Source organism: Somniosus microcephalus, chromosome 14 (genome assembly GCF_052327205.1).
Source record: "Somniosus microcephalus isolate GS21.2 chromosome 14, FLI_Smic_1.0, whole genome shotgun sequence".
NCBI classification, from domain to species: Eukaryota; Metazoa; Chordata; class Chondrichthyes; order Squaliformes; family Somniosidae; genus Somniosus; species Somniosus microcephalus.
Window position 1 is genome coordinate 130240141 of NC_141000.1, and position 22698 is coordinate 130262838.

The following is a 22698-nucleotide window of genomic DNA, read 5'->3' on the forward strand; positions in this document are numbered from 1 at the left end:
GAAGGTGCAGTCGAAGAAGCCTTGGGGCGTTGCTGCAGTCCATCCTGTAGATAGTACACACTGCAGACACGTTGCGCTGGTGGGAGAGGGAGTGGATGTTTAAGGTGGTGGATGTCGATCAAGCAAACTGCTTTGTCCTGGATGGTGTTCAGCTTCGAGTGTTTTTGCAGCTGCACCTATCCAGGAAAGTGGAGAGTATTCAATCACACTCCTGACTTGTGCCTTGTAGGTGGTGGAGAGGTTTTGGGGAGTCAGAAGGTGAGCTGAATGCTGCAGAATACCCAGCCTCCAACCTGCTCTAGTAGGCATTTATGTGGCTGGTCAAGTTGAGTTTCAGGTGACAATATAAGCATAAAGTCATCAATCCTGCAATCTTAGGAAGGAGATCAGCTCAGTGGGAGAACAGGTTGATAGGGCTACAACACTGCAGCGTTGATTCTCCTTGCTGCACGCCCTTTGAGCACAACTCATCACTGGGAATGCAGGACTGATGAATTTACCCTATGGAGTCAACTGCAGAGCAACCCAGAATAGTTGTATGATTGTAATATCAGATTCTCTCCACAGTTTTCAAAATTTGAAAGGCTCTGTTATAAAGAAAGCAAAATGCATGATTATATTGTAGCAGTTTAGTTTGTACTTGTAAATACAGACAAGACAAATGAGGGAGACATTGGGTGGATATTTCCCCAGAGCAGTATCGTGACCTCTACCACCAAGAACGACAAGGGCAGCAGACGCATGGGAACACCACCACTGCTAAGTTCCCCTCCAAGTCACACACCATCCTGACTTGAAAATATATCACCGTTCCTTTATCGCTGGGTCAAAATCCTGGAACTCCTTCCCTAACAGCACTGTGGGAGTAGCTTCACCACACCGAATGCAGCGGTTCAAGAAGGCGGCTCACCACCACCTTCTCTAGGACAATTAGGAATGCGCACTAAATGCTGGCTTTGCCAGCGACGCCCACATCCCGTGAACGAATAAAACATTTTTTTTTACTCCTTTTGGTTGTAATATGTTTCTCTGAAAACCCATGAAAAACAGTCTGGTTATAGATTGATTGACTGAGTAACATCACATATGACCTCAGGGATTGACTGTATAACTGTGAACTTGTTTGGGGCCAGATTTATAACTGGTATTTCTGGCTTGAAGTTTGCACATGTGAAATTCTGAAGAATTGTGACATTTTTGGAGAAGGGGAGGAAATTTGAAAAAAATGTGCCTGTTATTTTAAATTAGTCAACTATATGCAGTAAAGGTGACATTGACATATTTTTGTACCTTGCCTAATGTCAGAATATAGGATGCTCAGCTTATCAGTCTGTTAAAACATATGCAGCTATAATCTTTAGTGAAATATATAGCCATATCCCCTCTCAAGATAAGCAGCAGTTAATAAAAGTCAGAACAGTAATTTTCTGGTTAGTGATAAAAAAAAACGTATATTCAACAATTATTCAAAGCAACAGAATCAAAGTATTCAGTGTTCCTCAGCCTTCCTCATCCTTTTCAAATCTACCCTTCATGCTCTGATAACCTTCACATGGCCTCAGGCAAGAGCTTAAACTGGTTTCAACTCCATTTTTTGACTACTTATTTCCCTTCCTTACTGGAAATGGTCTGTTCTTCGATAGAGCGCAATTTAAACAGTCTAGTTGAAGATTTAGTCTGCGTTAGACACAAGAACCATTATCAACCTTTTGATGCATGTGAGCTCCGTTAGCACAGGAAATTCTGCTTAACTACGTAAAGGAGATACAGCTACGTCTTTCAGCTACATTGCTGGGAAAAGAATGACCTTGTGCTTGCAATGCGAAAACACATTGTGAGAAAAAGCTCTGTCAGAGGGTGGGGAATAGTCAGGAATCTTAGTTGATGTATAAAGGTTTTTCTGTGCAAACACAAATTGTATGAAAAGGAGTTCCATTAGCCTCTATCTGTTCTCCTTGCATTTTCCCAGTAATCTGGTGGTGAGAGAAAATAAGTCAGTACAAAGCACATGAATAATTCTTTCTCTGACATTTATCGATTCAACAATATTATTTCACTTTCCCAGAGATCATACATGAAACAAAAACTAATATCCTGCCTGTTGCAGTCACTTGTTATATAAATACAAGTTATTATTATTATTATTAACAGGTAAGCATACTTTGAGGTTGTTTGTCCTCTGTATCTTGTCACTCAAATATATGACCAAATATCATTCCAATTATACCATTGGTGCACTTTATACTGCACAAGCAAAATGTATGTCATGAGTCGACATTTATCACTGGGCTTAAGTCAGACAAAATGTGTTTAGCTAGCAAAAAGTGAAATATAGTAATTACTTTGTAATCAACAAATACTTGTACAAGGAACTGAAACTAAGGCTCTTTAGTGGGGTGGGATTTCCAAGCGGGGTGGAGGGGTGAGTTCCGGTCAGGAAGCCCGGGTTTCCTGAAACACTGTGGAGTTTAACTCCACAGCGTGCATGTTTTTTTTTTTTTTAACAGTTTCCCTGCCCAGAAGCCAGCTTGCTTGATGGGCTTGGGTCCCTGTTGGGTGGGGAACGCTGCGGAAGAGGCCGCAGACCAGGAGCAGGTGGGTTTCCTGCTCCTCGGAGTAGAGATCGCGTGCAATGGCGTGGTTTGGACGGTCAGGGAGTGATTGCGGCGGGCGGGGTCGGAGAGAGATCAGGGTGTGGGGTCGATGGTTGAGGGAAGCAGGTTAGCTTAGGGTACTCATGCTCCTCCTAGCTCACATGCAGTGCTGGAAAAGAACTTAGCTCTTCCATGCAGCAGTCCTCATCCCACTTTAGCTACTGGTTTTCCTGAGGCCCGGGAAACCTGGCCGGCCAGCATTGAAGCTGGATGAGAGATAAAATTTGAGGCACGCAGCCTCATTAAAATATTTAAGTGAGCGACCCATCTCCTGAGAGTGTGTTCGGCTCCTACCTCCATTACAACCGTAAGTGGGCAGGTTCCAGGTGGGTTTGAGATTTTTAACATCCCACCAGACCCAAACCCACCCATTTTTGGTGGTTAAAATTACCCCCTAAATCTTTACACAATTATCTTGAAACCTCATTTAAAATGTGAATTTTAATTTTCTTTTTCCTTCTCCAACACTCGTCACAAGAAATTGGGCACATGTTCTGCTCTTGGACTTCTGCCAATGTGAAAGTGGAATTGTGTGGTGTAGGAAAGAGCCAGCACTGGAGACTCTGCATAAAAAATCCTAGACAAATGTTGGGCGCTGCTCAGTGGTAGCACTCTTGCCTCTGATTCAAAAGGTCATAGGTTCAAGCCCCACTGTAGAAACTTGAGTATGTAGAGTCATAGAATGGTTACAGCGCAGAAGGAGGCCAGTCAGCCCGTCAAGCCCGTCCCAGCACTCCGCAAGAGCACTTCAGCTAGTCCCACTCCCCACCCTTTCCCCATAGCCCTGCAAAATGTTTTCCTTCAGGCAGTCCATTCCAGATCCTAACCACTCGCTGCATAAAAAAGTTTTTCCTCATGTTCTCTTTGGTTCTTCAGCCAGTCACCTTAAATCTGTGTCCTCTGATTCTCGACCCTTCCGCCAATGGGAACAGTTTCTATCTACTCTGTCCAGACCCCTCATGATTTTGAACACCTCGATCAAATCTCCTCTCAACCTTCTCTGCTGTAAGAAGAACAACCCCAGCTTCTCCAGTCTATGCACGTAACTGAAGTCCCTCATCCCTGGAACCATTCCTGTAAATCATTTCTGCACCCTCTCTAAGGCCTCCACATCCTTCCTAAAGTGCGGGTCCCAGACCTGGACACAATACTCCAGTTGAGGCTGAACCAGTGTCTTATAAAGGTTCATCATAACTTCCTTGCTTTTGTACTCTCTGCCTCTATTTATGAAGCCCAGGATCCAGCATGCATTTTTAACTGCTTTCTCGACCTGCCCTGCCACCTTCAATGATTTGTATTTATACCCCCAGGTCTCTCTGTTCATGCATCCACTTTAGAATTGTACCCGTTAGTTTATATTGCCTCTCCTCGTTCTTCCTACCAAAATGTATCACTTCGCACTTTTCTGTGTTAAATTTCCTCTGCCACGTGTCTGCTCATTCCACCAGCCTGTCTATGTCCTCTTGAAGTCTATCACTCTCCTCCTCATTGTTCGCTATACTTCCAAGTTTTGCGCCATCTGCAAATTTTGAAATTGTGCCCTGTACACTCAAGTCTAAGTCATTAATATATATCAAGAAAAGCAGTGATCCTAGTACCGATTCCTGGGGAACACCACTGTATACCTTCCTCCAGTCCGAAAAACAACCGTTCATCACTACTCTCTGTTTCCTGTTACCACTTCTCTCATCAGTGGTGGGTAAAGTTTTAGAAACAATAATCAAGGAACAAATTAACGGGGTCTTGGAGAGGTTTAAGCTAATTAAGGAGAGCCAACACGGATTTGTAAAAGGCAGATCGTGTTTGACTAATTGAATTTTTTGATGAAGTAACAGGGAGGATTGATGAAGGGAATGCAATGGATGTTGTCTACATGGATTTTTGGAAGGTGTTTGACAAAGTACCACATAGAAGGCTGGTTAACAAAATTGAGGCTCATGGAATAGGTGGGTCAGTGGCAGCTTGGATAAGGAATTGGCTTAAGGACAGAAAACAGCGAGTTGTAAATGGCTGTTTTTCAGACTGGAAGATGGTAGACAGTGGTGTTCCCCAAGGGTCAGTGCTGGGGCCACTGCTTTTTTTGATACATATAACTGACCTGGATATTGGAATACAGAGTCGAATTTCTAAATTTGCCAATGACACCAAACTTGGGGGTGTGCCAAACAGTGAGGATGATACCAATCGACTGCAATAGGACATAGAAAGGCTAGCAGAATGGGCAGACAAATGGCAGATGGAATTTAATAGAGAAGTGTGAGGTGATGCATTTTGGCAGAAGGAACAGGGAGAGGCAATATACACTTTAAAACTGTGCCATTAAGAGTGTGCAGGGACAGAGAGACCTGGGAGTTAATGTGCATAGGTCCCTGAAGGTGGCAGGACATATTGAGAGAGTGGTTAATAAAGCATATGGGATCTTGGGCTTCATAAATAGAGGTACAAAAGTAGAGAAGTTATGCTGAACCTTTATAAAGCACTGGTTAGGCCACAACTGGAATATTGTGTCCAGTTCTGGTCACCACACTTTAGGAAGGATGTGAAGGCCCTTGAGAGGGTGCAGAAGAGATTTACCAGTATGGTTCCGGGGATGGGGGATCTTAGCTACAAGGACAGGTTGGAGAAGCTGGATTTGTTTTCATTAGAGCAAAGGAGGTTGAGGGATGATTTGATAGAGGTGTAGAAGATTATGACGGGTTTGGATAGGCTAGACTGGGAAAGGTTGTTCCCACTAGTTGATGGTACAAGGACTAGGGGGACACAAATTTAAGGTTTTGGGCAAGAGATACAGGGGGGATGTGAGGAAAAAAATTTTTACGCAGCAAGTGGTGAGGACCTGGAACTCGCTGCCGATGGAAGTGGTGGAAGCAGAGACATGTTTTCACGGGGCGACTGGATAGGCACTTGAGGGAAATAAATTTCAGTGCTATGGGGATAGAGCGGGGGAATGGGACTGACTGGATTGCTCTCCAGAGAGCCTGCACGGACTCAATGGGCCAAATGGCGGCCTCCTGTGCCGTTATGACTCTATGACTTAGCCAATTTCGTATCCATGCTGCCACTGTCCCTTTTATTTCATAGGCTTCAACTCTGCTGGCAAGCCTATTATGTGGCACGTTATCAAATGCCTTTTGGAAGTCCATGTACACCACATCAACCACGTTGCCCTCGTCAACCCTCTCTGTTACGTCATTAAAAAATCCAATTAAGTTGGTTAAACACGATTTGCCTTTAACAAATCCATGCTGGCTTTAACTTAATTAATCCATACTTGTCCAAGTGACTGTTAATTTTGTCCCTGATTATCGTTTCTAAAAGCTTCCCCACTCCGAGGTTAAACTGATGGCCTCCAGTTGCTGGGTTTATTCTTAGACCCTCTTTTGAACAAAGTTGTAACATTTGCAATTCTCCAGTCCTCTGGCAACCTCAACTTCACTTTCCTGCCCTATCCCCGTATCCCTTAATTTTTCTGCAGTCCAAAAATCTACCTATCTCAGGCTTGAATATACTCAACGACTGAGCATTTACTGCACTTTGTGGCAGAGAATTCCAAAGATTCACAACCCTCTGAGTGAAGAAATTCCTCCTCATCTCAAGAGAGGCGGAGAGGTTTAGGGAGGGAATTCCAGAGCTTCGGGCCTTGGCAGCTGAAGGCACGGCTGTCAAAGGTGGAGTGATTAAAATTGGGGATGCACAAGAGGCCAGAATTGGAGGAGTGCAGATGTTTTGCAGGGTTGTAGGGCTGGAGGAGGTTACAGGGATAGGGAGGAGTGAGGCCATGGAGGGATTGGATAACGAGGATGAGAATTTTCAAATCAAGGCGTTGCTTCACCGAAAACCAATGCAGGTCACGGAACTTGGGGGTGATGGGTGAATTGAACTTAGTGCGAGTTAGGATACGGGCAGCAGCGTTTTGGATGAGCTTACGTTTATGGAGGGTGGAAGATGGGGGGCCGGCCAGGAGTGCGTGTAGTCAACTCTAGAGGTGACAATGGATGAGAGTTTCAGCAGCAGATGAGCTCTGGCAGGGGCGGATTGGAGGGGCAGCATGTAGGTGAGAAATAGGGGGGGGGGCAAGGATAGAACATTAGGGGGACACCTAATACAGGTGTTCAAAATTATGAGGGGTTTTGATGGAGCAATCTATTTCCTCTGTCAACTGGGTTAGTAACCAGAGGTCGCAGATCTAAAATAATTGGCAAAAGAAATAGAGGGGGGAAATGAGACATTTTTTCCCCATGTAGGCCGCGATTTCCCCTCCCTCGGCAGGTCCGTGGTGGGCGACATCGATGGCGGGTCCCGGCCCTGCTGCGGTCTAGCCAGCTGTCCAAAATGTTTTCCCCCTGATTGGGCATGTTAAGCCCGCCCAGCGTGTTTGTTGGCCAGTTGAAGGAAGTGGATTTGATGACGCGTCATCAGCCGGTTTCCTTAAAGGGACCATGCGCAAATTGATTTTGACAATTGTGCTGTCAGTGTTCTACAGCAGTGAGGTGCTGCAAACACTGATGAGCACTGCACAGCGGTGCACGACTGCACAGAGATGCACGACTGCACCCAGGCTCTCCCATGACGCCCTCCTTATGCTTATGGAGGGACTCACAGCACGCAGGGAGGTTCTCTTCCCTTCCAATGGGTGGACGAGACCTCCCCAGGAGACCAACACAGCCTGGTTGCACATTGCACAGGAGGACACAAGCAGGGATGTCCTCGGGAGGACCAGGCTGCATTGGCACAATTCCTTTAAATGATCTCAGTAGATCATGAAACACTAGTACAAAGCCACTCTCAAACTCATTCCGCTGTCCCACTCATCACATCCCCATCACTCTGCCTTCCCTACTCTACTTCCGCACATCCTTACACCAATTTACCTTGCACCTTCACCCATTCCTCTCTATCTACATTATCACTTCCCCATCTCACTAGCCACACCTCACACTCACCCTCATCCTAGTCCAGTCATACCAACTAACAACACACACGGATAGCCACTTGGGTGGTTTATCCAATGTTCATGTAAAGTTTTTGTTAATGTGGTGTCAAACATTGAAACCTTTATTTTTAACACTGCGTTCTTGTGTGCACCTTTGGAAGTGGCTTACTGAGTTGCAGTGAATGGTGAGACATAACGGTACCCCCCGCAATGGTGATGAGTGTTAAAGGAATGGCTTGGGCATTGTCGGGATGCTTTATGATGTTGTTGTGGGGTGGTGTCAGACTGGCGCATCATGTGGCAGTCAGGTGTACAGCATCAAGTGAAGTAAATCTGGCCATGGTGAGGCCATCCCTCGCCTCCCAGACAGCAATGTGCTCGGGTGCTGATGCCGTGTGTCCTGTGCAGCATCATTTGATTGCGGAGAAGGTTGGTGTTGTTGTTGGTGTTGTGTTGCCCTCGAAAGGTGTCACTATCCTCCGCCTGCTTCACGACGACATGCAAGCCGTGATCCTGACCAACGGTTCCACCACAGACCTAATTCACGTACGAACCGGGGTCAAGCAAGGCTGTGTCATCGCACCAACGCTCTTCTCAATCTTCCTTGCTGCAATGCTCCATCTCACCCTTAGTAAGCTCCCCACTGGAGTGGAGCTAATTTACAGAACAAACGGGAAACTGTTCAACCTCCGTCGCCTCCAGTCCAGATCTAAGGTCGTCCCAAACTCTGTCGTCGAATTACAGTATGCAGACGATGCTTACGTCTGCGCTCACTCGGAGGTCGAACTCCAAACCATCGTAAACACCTTCACCGAAGCATATGAGAGCATGGGCCTTATACTAAACATCCGTAAGACAAAAATCCTCTACCAACCTGCCCCCGCCACACAGTGCTGCCCCCCGATTATCAAAATCCATGACCAGGCCTGTGACAACGTGGACCACTTTGCATACCATGGGAGCCTACTGTCAACAAGGGCAGACGTCGACGACGAAGTCCAACACCGCCTTCAGTGCGCCAGTGCAGCCTTCGGTCGCCTGAGGAAGAGAGTGTTTGAAGACCAGGACCTCAAACCCGGCACTAAGCTCATGGTCTACAGGGCAGCAGTGATACCCGCCCTGCTGTATGCCTCAGAGACATGGACCATGTACAGCAGACACCTCAAAGCACTGGAGAGGTACCACCAACGCTGCCTCTGCAAGATCCTGCAAATCCATTGGCAGGATAGGCGCACCAACGTCCGTGTTCTTGCTCAGGCCAACATCCCCAGCATCGAAGCTGTGACCACGCTCAGTCAGCTCCGATGGACGGGTCACATTGTCCGCATGCCCAATACGAGACTCCCAAAACAAGCGCTCTACTCGGCACTCCGGCATGGCAAGAGAGCCCCAAGTGGGCAGAGGAAACGCTTCAAGGACACCCTCAAAGCCTCCTTGAAAAAGCGTAACATCCCCACCGACACCTGGGAATCCCTGGCCCAAGACCGCACAAAGTGGAGGAGAAGCATCCGGGAAGGCGCCGAACACCTCGAGTCTCTTCGCCGGGAGCAAGCGGAAGCCAAGTGCAGGCAGCGCAAATAGCGCACGTCAACCCAAGCACCCCACCCACCCGCCCCTTCAACCACCGTCTGCCCCACCTGTGACCGAGACTGTAGGTTCCGCATTGGACTCATCAGTCACCTGAGAACTCATTTTTAATGTGGAAGCAAGTCATCCTCGGTTCCGAGGGACTGTTTAAGAAGTTGTTGCTGGTGTGCCTGGTGCTGCTGGTGTTGGGGCTGATCGTGGTGGGATTCTGAGGACCAAGGCGTGAGAGTATAAAGGTCACCAATGCTGATGAAATAGATGGCAGGTGAACTTAAGAGTCATAGGGGGAGAAATTCAGTATCGCCACATTTGGGGAGTTATACTCGAGCGGGCGGGAAATTTAGCGCCCGGCGCAAATTATCGCCACCTACTGCTAAATTGACCTTCGCCCCAGGAGGTGCTTGGAGCGCTAAAACAGGCGCTGCACGACTGTCTTAAGGCGTTAAGCCGGAGAAGCGAGGCGCTACCACTGAGGGCGGGCGCAGCGCAGGTGCGGCCAGTTAGCGATTGCACGCAGACACGCTGGCGCCGGTCAGCTCTTAAAGGGGAGGTTCAATCTTGGATTGCAGCCACACCCTGCGCATCGGAGCCCTGATTCTCGGCCTGCACAGACCTGCTGCCACATTCGAACGCCTAGGACCATGGAGCGGGCCAGGGAGTGAGCGCAGCGGCTCTGTGAGGGGGCCCTGCAGGTTCTGGTTGGCGCTGTGGAGCGCAGGCAATATATCCTGTTTCCGGACAGTGGCAGGAGGCCGCTGCCCAATGACTATCGCAAAGCTTGGAGGGAGGTGGCTCACAGAGTGACCTGCAGCAGCATGGTGCCTAGGACCCCTGTGCAATGCAGGAAGAAGTTCAACGACCTCACTCGGGTCGCCAGGGTGAGGACCCTTTTCAGTATCCTCTTCATCCCTGCATGTCCACCTCACTTTATGGCCAAAGGGTCCTGAAAGCCCCAGTGCCCAGCCTTCATCCAACACCTATGGGCCTTTCATGAAACTCACACGCACATTCAGCACTTTACACACTGTAAGGGCTATTCCACCATGGGAGGCAGTGCAGCCAAGATCAGGGCTTCACACTGTAAGGGCTATTCCCCCATGGGAGGCAGTGCAGCCAAGATCAGGGCTTCACATTGTACTCGGAGCCCGTCCTTTCTGTTGCAGGGCAAGCTGGCCCATAACAGGAGGCACCAGCAGCAACGGACTGGGGGAGGCCGGCCTCCCCTTCAAGACCTCCAGCGATCTGGAGCAGCGAGTCCAGCGGATTATAGTAGGCCGGATGATTGGCCCCGTCGCCACTGGAGATGCTGATCCCGTTCTGGACAGCAATGGTAACGTCATCACCTTTTTGACCTCTCTCCTTCCACTTGTGCCTCACACCAGCATCCTTTGCCACTATTGAATCAATACAGTGCATTGCAGCACTCATGCCTCCCTCGCTGCCGCCCTGTCCTCACGCTAAAGCAACTCTTCTACCTCCCTGCTTTCAGATGCTGATTCGCCAGGTGAGGAGGCGGGCCCTCAAGCTGCCACTGTGAGTGATTCTGAAGGCGAAGAGGAAGCCGGACCATCAGTGCCACCCTCAGCCGAGGCAGCCCATGGCCATAATGGGGACACGTCTTCCCTGGAGGGGAGCAGGGGGCAAGGGTCTGAGGAGGGTGAAGCTCCGGGGCCCAGCGGGCTGCAGCAACGCGGGGGGTGGAGGGTAGGGAAGCTTGGCGGCCTTCTCCCCGGAGGGAGAGTCTGGCCTCCAGTCCTGCTACAGTGAGCGCAGAAGAGGTGTGGCTCCTCGCTGAAATGGGTGCCCAGGCGGAGCAGAGGCACACTGAGCTCATGGCTGCAGTGGCAAGGATGCCTGAATGCATTGAGTCACTGGCAAGGAGTCTGCAGGACTTCGGTGCAGCACAGGCGGCTTCCACGCAAGTGCTTAGTGGTGCAATGCAGTCAGTGGCTGGTCTGATGCAGACGCAGATTGAGGCCACACGAGCACTGACTGCTGCCACCCTCGCTGGATCAGGCACGAATCGCTGGGGCCCTCGCCGCGCCGCAGCAGGCCAGCAGTCTGTGCTTCAGCAGATTGCTCTGCATGCTGCAGTGCTGCCCCATGGGAGTGCCAGTGTTTCGTCCGACCAGGGAGTGGCTGTCCTCTGTCAGGATGGCAGCATTCCTGCTGCCAACACTGTCACTTCTCCACTGCAGCTGCCACCACCTGTAGGACAGACTGCTGCCGCCCAAGCAGAGTTGGAGCAGTCAGCAGCCGGGCCCTCCAGGCCCAGATCTGGTCCAGGCCGTACCTCAAGGGCATCTGCCGACTCAGTTTCTGACACTCAGCAGTCTTCCCCCAGCCTTGCTGCAGCCACTGGAGTCCCACTACGGAGGAGCTGCAGGGTGGGAAGGGGCCAATCTCTCAAGCGAAGCAGATCACCCTCAAAAGGCAAAAAGTAGGAGGTGTGGCAAAATGCTGTTAATTTTTTTAGTGAAGGCTGAGGATCGTGGTCATTTTTTGTTTACTATTTTGTTCATTGTCTCCAGGTTGTGAGAGCCAGTTATGTGTCTGACTGCTTTTTTGGGGTTTCTCTCTATTACTTTGTCATGCGGGAAGGGCACACAGTTTGTTAAATAAAGAAGTGTCTTTATTCAGATTGTGCATGTTTGCTCTTTGAACTATTTGTTGCCTTGGCCGGCTCAGGGGTTGCGGATTGGTTCCATTCATGTTCTTTCAATGGCACAAGCCATTCCCTCACAGGGGGCCTAGAATTGACTTGCAATAAGCTGCTGACGGACGGCCCTTGCACTTTGTGCCTCCCTCCCACCCTGGTGCACCTCCTCCTCCTCTGCTGGTGCTCCAATGTCTGGTGGCAGTGGCTGAGTCCTGAGGATTGCCAGGTTATGCAGCATGCAGCACACTACAACGAAATGGGAGACTCGCTCAGGCGAGTACTGAAGGGCTCCCCCGGAATGGTCCAGACAGCGGAACCGTTGCTTTAGCACGCCGATTGTGTGCTCAATGATGTTCCTGGTCGCTTGATGGCTCTCATTGTATCGTTCTTCAGCAGGGGCACTGGGCGTACGGAGCGGGATCATCAGCCAGGTGCACAGAGGATAGCCCTTATCCCCGAGAAGCCAGCCTCCTGGGTGAGCCGGGGCTTCGAAAAGGTCTGCCACAGAAGTCTGGCGCAGGATGAAGGTGTCGTGGCTGCTGCCTGGAAAGCGGGCATTGACAGCTAGTATCAGCTGTCTGTGGTCACACTTCAACTGGACGTTCAACGAATGGAACCCCTTCCGATTGCGGTAATCCTCGGCATTCTCTTGCGGCGCCCGCAAAGCCACATGCGTGCAGTCAATGGTGCCCTGGACCATGGGGAAGCCCGCTATTCTTGCAAATCCCATTGCGCGCTCTTGCTGCTTGTCCACAGTCATGGGGAAGGAAATGTACTGACGTCTCCTTTTAAAGAGGGCATTCGTGACTTGGCGGATGCAGCAATGCACCGCGAACTGGGAGACATTGGCAATGTCCCCAGTGGCGGATTGGAAGGAGCCGGTGGCATAGACGTTGAGAGCCACTGTCACCTTCACTGCCACCGACAGAGATGTCCTGCTCCTCAGTTGAGGCTGCAGATCTGGCTGAAGCAGGTGGCAGAGCTCAGTGACCACCTCCCTGCTGAATCGAAACCTCCGAAAACACTGCTCCTCAGACATGTTGAAATATGAGAACTGTTGGCGGAATACCCTGGGAGGGTAAGGTCTCGTGTGCTGATGCCTGTTGGCCCTCCTCCGTCTGGCCATGATTGGCACTCTCTCTCAGCGTCTCTGAGCCCTCTCAATCCAATGGAGAAACCCAACGTTTCCACCCATTGCAGCCCCCATAGTATGTGGCCACTCAAGGTTATGCCAGTGAAAAAGCAAACCAACTACAAAGTTCTGGGCCGAAGCCAGAAGTACCTCTGCAAGCGCTGACTCAATGCAGAAAGCTCTCTCCCTTTGTCTCTCTGCAAATCTCTCTCTCTCTCACAGAAGGAGTGGTCCAAAAATGGCTACCACAAAGAAGCCAGGAAGAGCCCCCTTTAAATAGCGCCCCCACAGCGACTGGGAACTGTTCCAGTCAACCAGTCGCTGGGAGCGCCAGGCGGAAAGGAAGGGGGCGCCCCAAGGGCGTTGCACCATGACATTACGTCAGGATCTGCACGCGCAGCTGAGCGGGCATTGCGGTTTTGCACCGCCGCTAAATGTCCGCTCAATTTCGCGAGAGGCGCAGGTCTCGCCACGCCCAGGCGCTAGCTGCATCGTGCCCCACTTATCGCCCTCTTAAGGCGCTATCGGGTGGCGTGAACAACTGAATTTCTCCCCCATAGAGTTATACAGCACAGAAAGAGGCCCTTCGGCCCATCGTGTCCGCGCCGGCAATCAAGCACTATCTATTCTAATCCCATTTTCCAGCACTTGGTCCGTAGCCTTGTATGCTATGGCGTTTCAAGTGCTCATCTAAATGCTTCTTGAATGTTGAGGGTTCGTTCCTGCCTCTACCACCCTTTCAGGCAGTGAGTTCCAGATTTCAACCACTGGGTGAAATTTTTTTTCCTCAATTCCCCTCAAAACCTGCCCCTTACCTTGAAACTATGCCCCCTAGTTATTGACCCCTCTACTAAGAGGAAAGGTTCCTTTCTATCTACTCTATCTATGCCCCTCATAACTTTGTACACCTCAATCAGGTCCCCCCTCAGCCTTCTCTGCTTTAAGGAAAACAACCCCAGCCTGTCCAGTCTTTCTTCATAGCTGAAGCGCTCCAGTCCAGGTAACATCCTGGCGAATCTCCTCTGCACCCTCTCCAATGCAATCACATCCTTACTACAGTGTGGCGACCAGAACTGCACACAGTATTCCAGCTGTGGCCTAACTAGCGTTTTGTACAGCTCCATCATAACCTCCCTGCTCTTATAGCCTATGCCTCGGCTAATGAAGGCAAGTATCCCATATGCCTTTTTAACCACCGAATCTACCTGTCCTGCTGCCTTCAGGGATCTATGTACATGCACAGCAAGGTCCCTCTGATCCTCTGTCCTTCCTAGGATCCTACCATTCATTGTGTATTCCCTTGCCTTGTTAGTCCTCCCAAAATGCATCACCTCACACTTTTCAGGGTTAAATTCCATTTGCCACTATTCTGCCCATCTGATCAACCCGTCTATATCGTCCTGTAGCCTGAGGCTTCCCTCGTAGCTATTTACCACTCCACCAATTTTCATGCCATATGCGAGCTTACTGAACATACCTCCTACATTCACATCTAAATCATTAATGTACACTACAAACAGCAAAGGACCCAGCACCGATCCCTGCGGTACACCACTGGACACAGGCTTCCAGTCACAAACACAACCTTCGACCATCACCCTCTGCCTCTTGCCACTAAGCCAATTTTGGTTCCAATGTGCCACATTGCCCTGGATCCCATGAGCTCTTACCTTCTTGACCAGTCTCCCATGCGGGACTTTGTCAAAAGCCTTACTGAAGTCCATGTAAACTACATCAACTGCACTATCCTCATCCACACACCTAGTCACCCCCTCTCAAAATTCAATCAAATTGGTTAGACATGATCTCCCCCTGACAAAGCCATGCTGACTATTCTTGATTAATCCTTGCCTCTCCAAGTGGAGACTAATTCTGTCCCTCAGATTTTTTTCCAATAATTTCCCTACCACTGATGTTAGGCTGACTGGCCTGTAATTCCCTGGTTTATCCCTACAGGAAAGATGTGATCGTGTTAGAGAGGGTGCAGAGGAGGTTCACCAGGATGTTACCAGGGCTGGAGCGCTTCAGCTATGAAGAGAGACTGGGCAGATTGGGTTTGTTTTCCTTGGAGCAGAGGAGGCTGAGGGGGGACATGATTGAGGTGTACAAAATTGTGAGGGGCATAGATAGGATGGATGCTGAGGAGCTTTTCCCCTTAGTAGAGGGGTCAATAACTAGGGGGCATAGATTCAAGGTAAAGGGAGGGAGGTTTAGAGGGGATTTGAGAAAGAACTTTTTCACCCAGAGGGTGGTTGGAGTCTGGAACTCACTGCCTGAAAGGGTTGTGGAGGCAGAAACCCTCACAACATTTAAGAAGCATTTGGATGAGCATTTGAAATGCCATAGCATACAAGGCTACGGGCCAAATGCTGGAATATGGGATTAGATTAGACAGGGCTTGATGGCCGGCATGGACACGATGGGCCGAAGGGCCTCTATCTGTGCTGTATTACTCTATGACTCTATGACTGACCCTTCTTGAATAATGGTACTACATTAGCTGTCCTCCAGTCCTTGCCGGGCTACATTCCCTAGAATTAGGTCCAGTACCGCCCCCTCTCTTGTAGGACTTTATACATGCTGGCTCAAAAAGCTCTCCTGGATGCACTTTAAGAATTCCGCACCCTCTAAGCCTTTCACACTCTGACTATCCCAGTTAATATTGGGGAAGTTGAAATCCCCTACTATTATTACCCTATTATTTGTACACTTCTCTGAGATTTGCCTACATATCTGTTCCTCTGTAGGAGCTGGGGTTCCTAGCCGAAGAATTGAAATCGACTCAAAATCAAAAACAATAAAATTTAATGAACAAATGAAGCTGTATAGGAAACTGTAGGATACAATGTAAATAGGTCTGGTCTGCTTGAAAGCCTCTCTGGAAACTGCTAGAAGGTTCCGAGCTCAACTGCTAGCAGGTTCCGAGCTATGACGTCATCACGTTCTTCCCGCCGTTGAGAGGTCTCGTGACGGACGGCATGACGTCATCACGCGGAGTACAGGAAAGAAGCCCTAGTACAGTTAACCGATACATTCAAGGTGCAGCCCCCAGCTGTACTACATTGCTGTAAAAGGAATTATATACAATTGTCCGTAATCCTCTGGTGGCTCCGCCACATCCGCCCTCCCAGAATTGCTTTTAACAGAGAAGGTAAGGCGAGAAGGGGGTCTGACGAGTCTGTCCGACCGACTGCGATACCCCGGCAGCTGGAACGGAGCGCTAGAAGACGAACTGGCCGTTGGCTGTGGTTGGGATGACGCCGCAGGCGGAGGAGAAGAGGAGGCCGGCTGTGGTCGACCCGGTGAGGCGGGCACTGGCGACTCGGCGGATGAGTGTGGCTGTACTGGGCTGGCAGTCGACGGTGGACGACCACGATGAGGCGGCTGAGCGGTGACGACTGGTTCGCTCAGACCCAGATGCGCCAGTTTCAACCGGTCGATGGAGATGTGGTCAGGCTTACCGCCGACGTTGACTGTGAAGGACTTGTCACCTGACGAGATGACGCAGAACGGACCTGTGTAAGGCGGTTTGAGCAGGTTTTTGCGAGCATCCTGCCGAATGAACATGTATTCTGCGCTCTTAAGATCCACCGGGACATGGGAGCGCTGCAGGTCATGATGCGACCTAGGCACTGGGATGAAATTCCTAGCTGCTTCCTGGTGGCTGACGAGCTGCTGAGCTGGGGACCAGGGTTCCGTGTGAGGAGGAAGAAAATCGCCAGGCACTCTGAGTGGTTGGCCGTAAACCAGCTCTGCTGAAGAAGAATGCAGGTCGTCCTTAGGTGCCGTGCGAAGACCTAGCAGCACCCAAGGGAGCCTGTCCACCCAACTAGGCCCACGGAGATTAGCACGCAGTGCGGCTTTAAGGGACCTGTGGAATCTTTCACACAGACCGTTCGCCTGTGGATGGTAGGCGGTGGTACGATGAAGCTTGGTGCCCAAACCTTGAGCTACGGCGTACCAAAGCTTGGAGGTAAATTGAGGCCCCTGGTTGGAGGAGATGCCAGCCGGTACCCCGAACCGAGCTACCCACGACGAGATGAAGGCTCTGGAGACGTCTGCCGCTGTGGTGGCAACCAAAGGAATTGCCTCTGGCCACCTGGTGGTGCGGTCTACCACGGTGAGGTGGTGAGTGTACCCGCGAGAGGAAGGGAGAGGACCAACCAGGTCCACGTGCACATGGTCGAATCGACGCTCCGGAACCGGAAAAGTGGCGACTGGGGCCTTAACATGGCGTTGTATCTTGGACTTCTGGCAACTCACGCAGGTATTGGTCCAGTCACGGACGTCGAGCTGCATGCCCTTCCAGACGAATTTCTTTGCCATGAGTCATTGTGACGCTCTCATGCCAGGGTGTGACAACCCGTGGAAAGTGTCCAAAATTCTCCTGCACCATTCGACTGGAATGATTGGACGTGGGACGCCCATCGAGATATCACACAGGAGTGTGGTCCCTGCGGCCTGGAAACTGACATCAGCCACTTGTAAGCTGGAAGGTGCTGTCCGGTATGCCTGTACTTCAGGGTCTGCCTTCTGTTCTTTTGCCAAACCAACATAGTCGACTCCCAGGTGTATTGCGTGGAGCTGGGCGCGGGAGAGACAATCCGCCACCAGGTTGTCTTTGCCCGAGACATGTTGTATGTCGGTTGTAAATTCAGATATGTACGTAAGATGACGTCGTTGCCGTGCCGACCATGGTTCCGTTGTCTTGGCCATCGCAAAAGTAAGTGGCTTGTGGTCTACAAAAGCTGTGAATGGGCGTCCTTCCAGTTGGAAGCGAAAATGGCAGATGGCCAGAAACAATGCCAACAACTCCCTATCAAAAGTACTATACTTGCGTTCGTTCTAACGCAGTTGGCGGCTGAAGAAAGCCAGTGGTTGCCATGTGCCGTCAACCCACTGCTCCTGTACTGCCCCGATGGCATAATCAGATGCGTTGGTGGTAAGGGCAATGGTTGCGCCCGGAAGGGGATGTGCCAACATGGTCGCAGCAGCCAAAGCGTTCTTAGTGTCGAGGAAAGCCTGGTCCATCTGGGGTGTCCAATCGATAAGGTCTTTGCCCGATTTACCTCTGAGGGCCTCGTACAAAGGTTGCATCAACAATGCCGCCTTGGGGACGAACCGATGATAAAAATTGACCATTCCCAGAAATTCCTGGAGGGCCCCGACGGTCTGAGGAAGAGGGAACGAGGTGACTGCTTCCACCTTCGTGGCCAGCGGGACGGCGCCTTCTGAGGTGATTCTGTGTCCCAGGAAATCAATGCTGTGCAACCCAAACTGGCACTTGGCCAGGTTGATAATAAGGCCATGTTGGCTGAGACGAGAAAAAAGGGTACGCAAGTGCGTAATGTGTTCTTTCGTGCTGTTACTGGCAATAAGGATGTCTTCTAGGTAGACGAAGATGAACGGCAGATCGCGCAACATGGAATCCATGAGACGTTGGAATGCTTGTGCTGCATTCTTCAGCCCAAACGGCATACGAAGGAACTCAAAGAGCCCGAAAGGTGTGATGACGGCAGTTTTGGGGACATCCTGAGGATGCACGGGCACTTGATGATAGCCTCGGACGAGGACTACTTTGGAAAAGATGTAATTCCCTGCCAGATGGGCCGAAAAATCCTGAATGTGAGGAATTGGGTACCGATCCGGTGTGGTAGCCTCATTCAGGCGTCTGCAGTCGCCGCGTGGTCGCCATCCGCCGCCCGGCTTAGGAACAATGTGTAATGGCGAGGACCAAGGACTATTCGAACGTCGACTAATACCCAGGTGTTCCATTGTATGGAACTCCGCCTTGGCGGCCGCGAGTTTACCAGGTTCCAGCCTTCGAGCTCTCGCATAAACGGGGGATCCTGTCGTGGTAATGTGGTGCGCCACACCGTGCCTCGCGACTGAAGAAGCAAATGTGGGCCTGGTGAGCTGAGGGAACTCACTGAGAAGACGAGAGAACTCATTTGGAGATGGGACTGCACAGGCAACTGACCAAGACATCGCGGTGCTTCGGTGGCAGGGGACCGAGTGAAAAGTGGAGGCACTGATTAGCCGGCAGTGTCGGACGTCGACGAGAAACCCGTTTGCGCAGAAGAAATCTGCCCCCAGGATGGCCTGTGAGACTTTCGCCGTGATGAACTCCCAAACAAAACGTTGGCTGCCAAAACTCAACTGAACCCTACGCTTTCCGAACATGCGAATGGCCGCACCATTGGCTGCCTCGAGGGGGGGACCTTGACCGCCGGATTGAAGATCTAGCTTCGACACTGGTAGGATACTGCACTGGGAGCCAGTATCACAGAGAAAATGTCGCCCTGACAGGGAGTCTGTAATGTATAGGAGTTTCCCTGCGGACCAGACGGCCATCGCAACTCCGGCGCGTCCCTTAGGCCTTATTGATCTTCTCAGAAACCACTGGTTTGAGTTAGTTTTTTTGGGGGTGAGAAACTGCAGGGCGGACGGCAATTTCTGGCCTTCGCGCTGAAACGAGCGTGGTATGCACACCAGCCTGCAGGAGGAGGAGTCGGATTCACTCTTGTGGGGGATGGGTGCCTCGTGGCTGCACAAGATTGTTGTGAGACGGTGAATATTTTATCCGCTTCCGCGGCGAGTTCAGCACAATCCGTGATTGCGGAATTGGCCAAGGCCATCTGTACTGGCTCTGGTAGTTGACAGAGAAACAGCTCGCGGAACAGAAAACATTGCGATTCCGAGGCGAAAAGCGTGAGCATTTGGTTCATGAGCTCTGAGGGTTTTGAGTCCCCGAGGCCGGGCATGGAGATAAGTCTGCGAGCGCGCTTCGACTTGGACAGACCGAAAATCTGCAGTAAATGTGCTTTTAAAGCTTCGTACTTGCCATTGTTCGGTGGACTCTCGAGGAGGCTGACAACCCGCGAGGCCGTGGCGCTGTCAAGGGCGGAGACCACGTAATAATAACTGGTCCAATCCACTGCTACTCCCCGGATTGCAAATTGGGCTTCCGCCTGGAAAAACACCGCGGCCGGTTGTTGCTCCCAAAATTGCGGCAGTTTGAGGGTGACGGCGTTCATGTCCATGATGTAACTTCAACGAAAATTGTTCGAAGAAATCGGGGTCACCAATGTAGGAACTGGGGTTCCTAGCCGAAGAATTGAGATCGACTCAGAAAATCAAAAACAATAAAATTTAATGAACAAACGAAGCTGTACAGGAAACTAGGATAAATGCAAATAGGTCTGGTCTGCTTGAAAGCCTCTCTGGAAACTGCTAGAAGGTTCCGAGCTCTGACGTCATCACGTTCTTCCCGCCATTGAGAGATCACGTGACGGACGGCATGACGTCATCAGGCGGAGTACAGGAAAGAAGCCCTAGTACAGTTAACAGATACATTAAAGGTGCAGCCCCCAGCTGTACTACATTGCTGTAAAAGGAATTATATACAATTGTCCGTAATCCTCTGGTGGTTCCGCCACACCTCCACCTCCCCGACTATTTGGGGGCCTATAGTATACTCCCAGCAAAGTGCTTGCCCCCTTTTTGTTTTTAAGTTCTACCCATATGGCCTCATTAGAGGAACCTGCTAAGATATCATCCCTCCTTACTGCAGTAATTGACTCCTTGATTAATATTGCGACACCCCCTCCTCTTTTACACCCCCCTCTGTCTCGCCTGAAGATTCCATACCCGGAATATTGAGCTGCCAGTCCTGCCCCTCCCTCAACCATGTCTCTGTGATGGCAACAATATCATACTCCCATGTGTTCATCAACACCTTCAATTCATCTGCCTGACTCGCAAGATGCCTTGCCATAATCCCTTGTGCCGTTACATATTTGCTCTGCCTTTCAGGTTGACTTGTTTTTTCTTCTATACTTCTCCACGCCATTTCCCATCCCCCTGCCAAGTTAGTTTAAACCCCCCCAACGGTACTAGCAAACTTCCCCACAAGGATGTTGGTCCCGTCCGGTTCAAGTGCAACCCGTCCGACTTGTACAGGTCCCACCTTCCCCAGAAGCAGACCCAGTGATCAAGGAAACTAAAGCCCTCCCTCCTGCGCCAACTCTTTAGCCACACATTCATCTGCTCTATCGTCCTATTCCTATACTCACTAGCACGTGGCACCGGGAGTAATCCAGAGATTACAACGTTTGAGGTCCAAGCTCCCTAAATTCTTGTTGCACGACCTCATCCCTCTTTCTACCTATGTCATTCGTACCAATGTGAAGCACGACCTCTGACTGTTCACCCTCCCCCTTCAAAATGCCCTGCAGCCGTTCAGTGACATCCTTGACCCTGGCACCAGGGAGGCAACATACCATCCTGGAGTCACGTCTGCGGCCACAGAAACTTCTATCTGTTCCCCTTATGATAGAATCACCTATCACTATTGCTCTCCCACTCTTTTTCCTCCCCTCCTGTGCAGCTGAGCCGCTCATAGTGCCACGGACTTGGCTCTTGCTGCATTCCCCTGAGAAACCATCTCCCCCAGCAGTATCCAAAACAGAAAATCTGTTGGAGAGGGAGATGGACCCCAGGGGTCTCCTGCACTACCTTGCTAGTTCTTTTACGCTGTCTGGCCGTCACCCATTCCCTTTCTGCCTGTGCACTCTTTACCTGCCGTGTAACCACCTCGTTAAACGTGCTATCCACAAAGATCTCAGCTTCGCGGATGCTCCACAGTGACTCCAGCCGCAGCTCCAGCTCCAAAATGTGGATTTCGAGTAGCTGCAGTTGGAGACACTTCCTGCACATGTGTTCGCCCTGGACACCGAAAGTATCCCTGACTTCCCACATAGCACAGGAGGAGCACTCCACGCTGCCGAGCTACCCTTAACTTACTCCCTTTACATAGAAACATAGAAGATAGGAGCAGGAGTAGGCCATTCGGCCCCTCAAGCCTGCTCTGCCATTCAATACGATCATGGCTGATCATCCAAGTTCAGTACCCGGTCCCTGCTTTCTCCCCATATCCCTTGATCCCTTTAGCCTTAAGAAATATATCCAACTCCTTCTTGAATATATTTAATGAATTGGCCTCTACTGCCTTCTGTGGTAGAGAATTCCACAGGTTCACCACTCTCTGGGTGAAGAAATTCCTCATTTGTGTCCTAAAAGGCCTACCCCTTATCCTTAGACTGTGACCCCTGGTTCTGGATTCCCCGACCATCGGGAACATCCTTCCTGCATCTAGTCTAGCCTGTCCAGTCCTGCCAGAAGTTTATAAGTTTCAAAGAGATTCCCTCTCATTCTTCTAAACTCCAGCGAGTACAAGCCCAATCAACCCAATCTCTCCTCGTACGTCATTCCTGCCATCCCAGGTATCAGCCTGGTGAATCTTCGCTGAACTCCTTCCATGGCAAGAAGATCCTTCCTCAGATAAGGCGACCAAAACTGCACACACTATTCCAGATGTGGTCTCACCAAGGCCCTGTACAAGTGCAGCAAGACATCCCTGTACTCAAACCCTCTCGCTACAAAGGCCAACATACCATTTGCCTTCTTAACCACCTGCTGCACCTGCATGCTTACCTTCAGCGACTGGTGCACAAGGACACCCAGGTCTCGTTGCACTTCCCCTTCTCCCAATCTATTGCCATTCAGATAATAATCTGCCTTCATGTTTTTGACACCAAAGTGGATAACCTCACATTTATCCACGTTATATTGCATCTGCCATGCTTCTGCCCAATCACCCAACCTGTCCAAATCATCCTGCAGTTTCTCAGCATCCTTCTCACAGCACACACGCCCACCCAGCTTTGTGTCG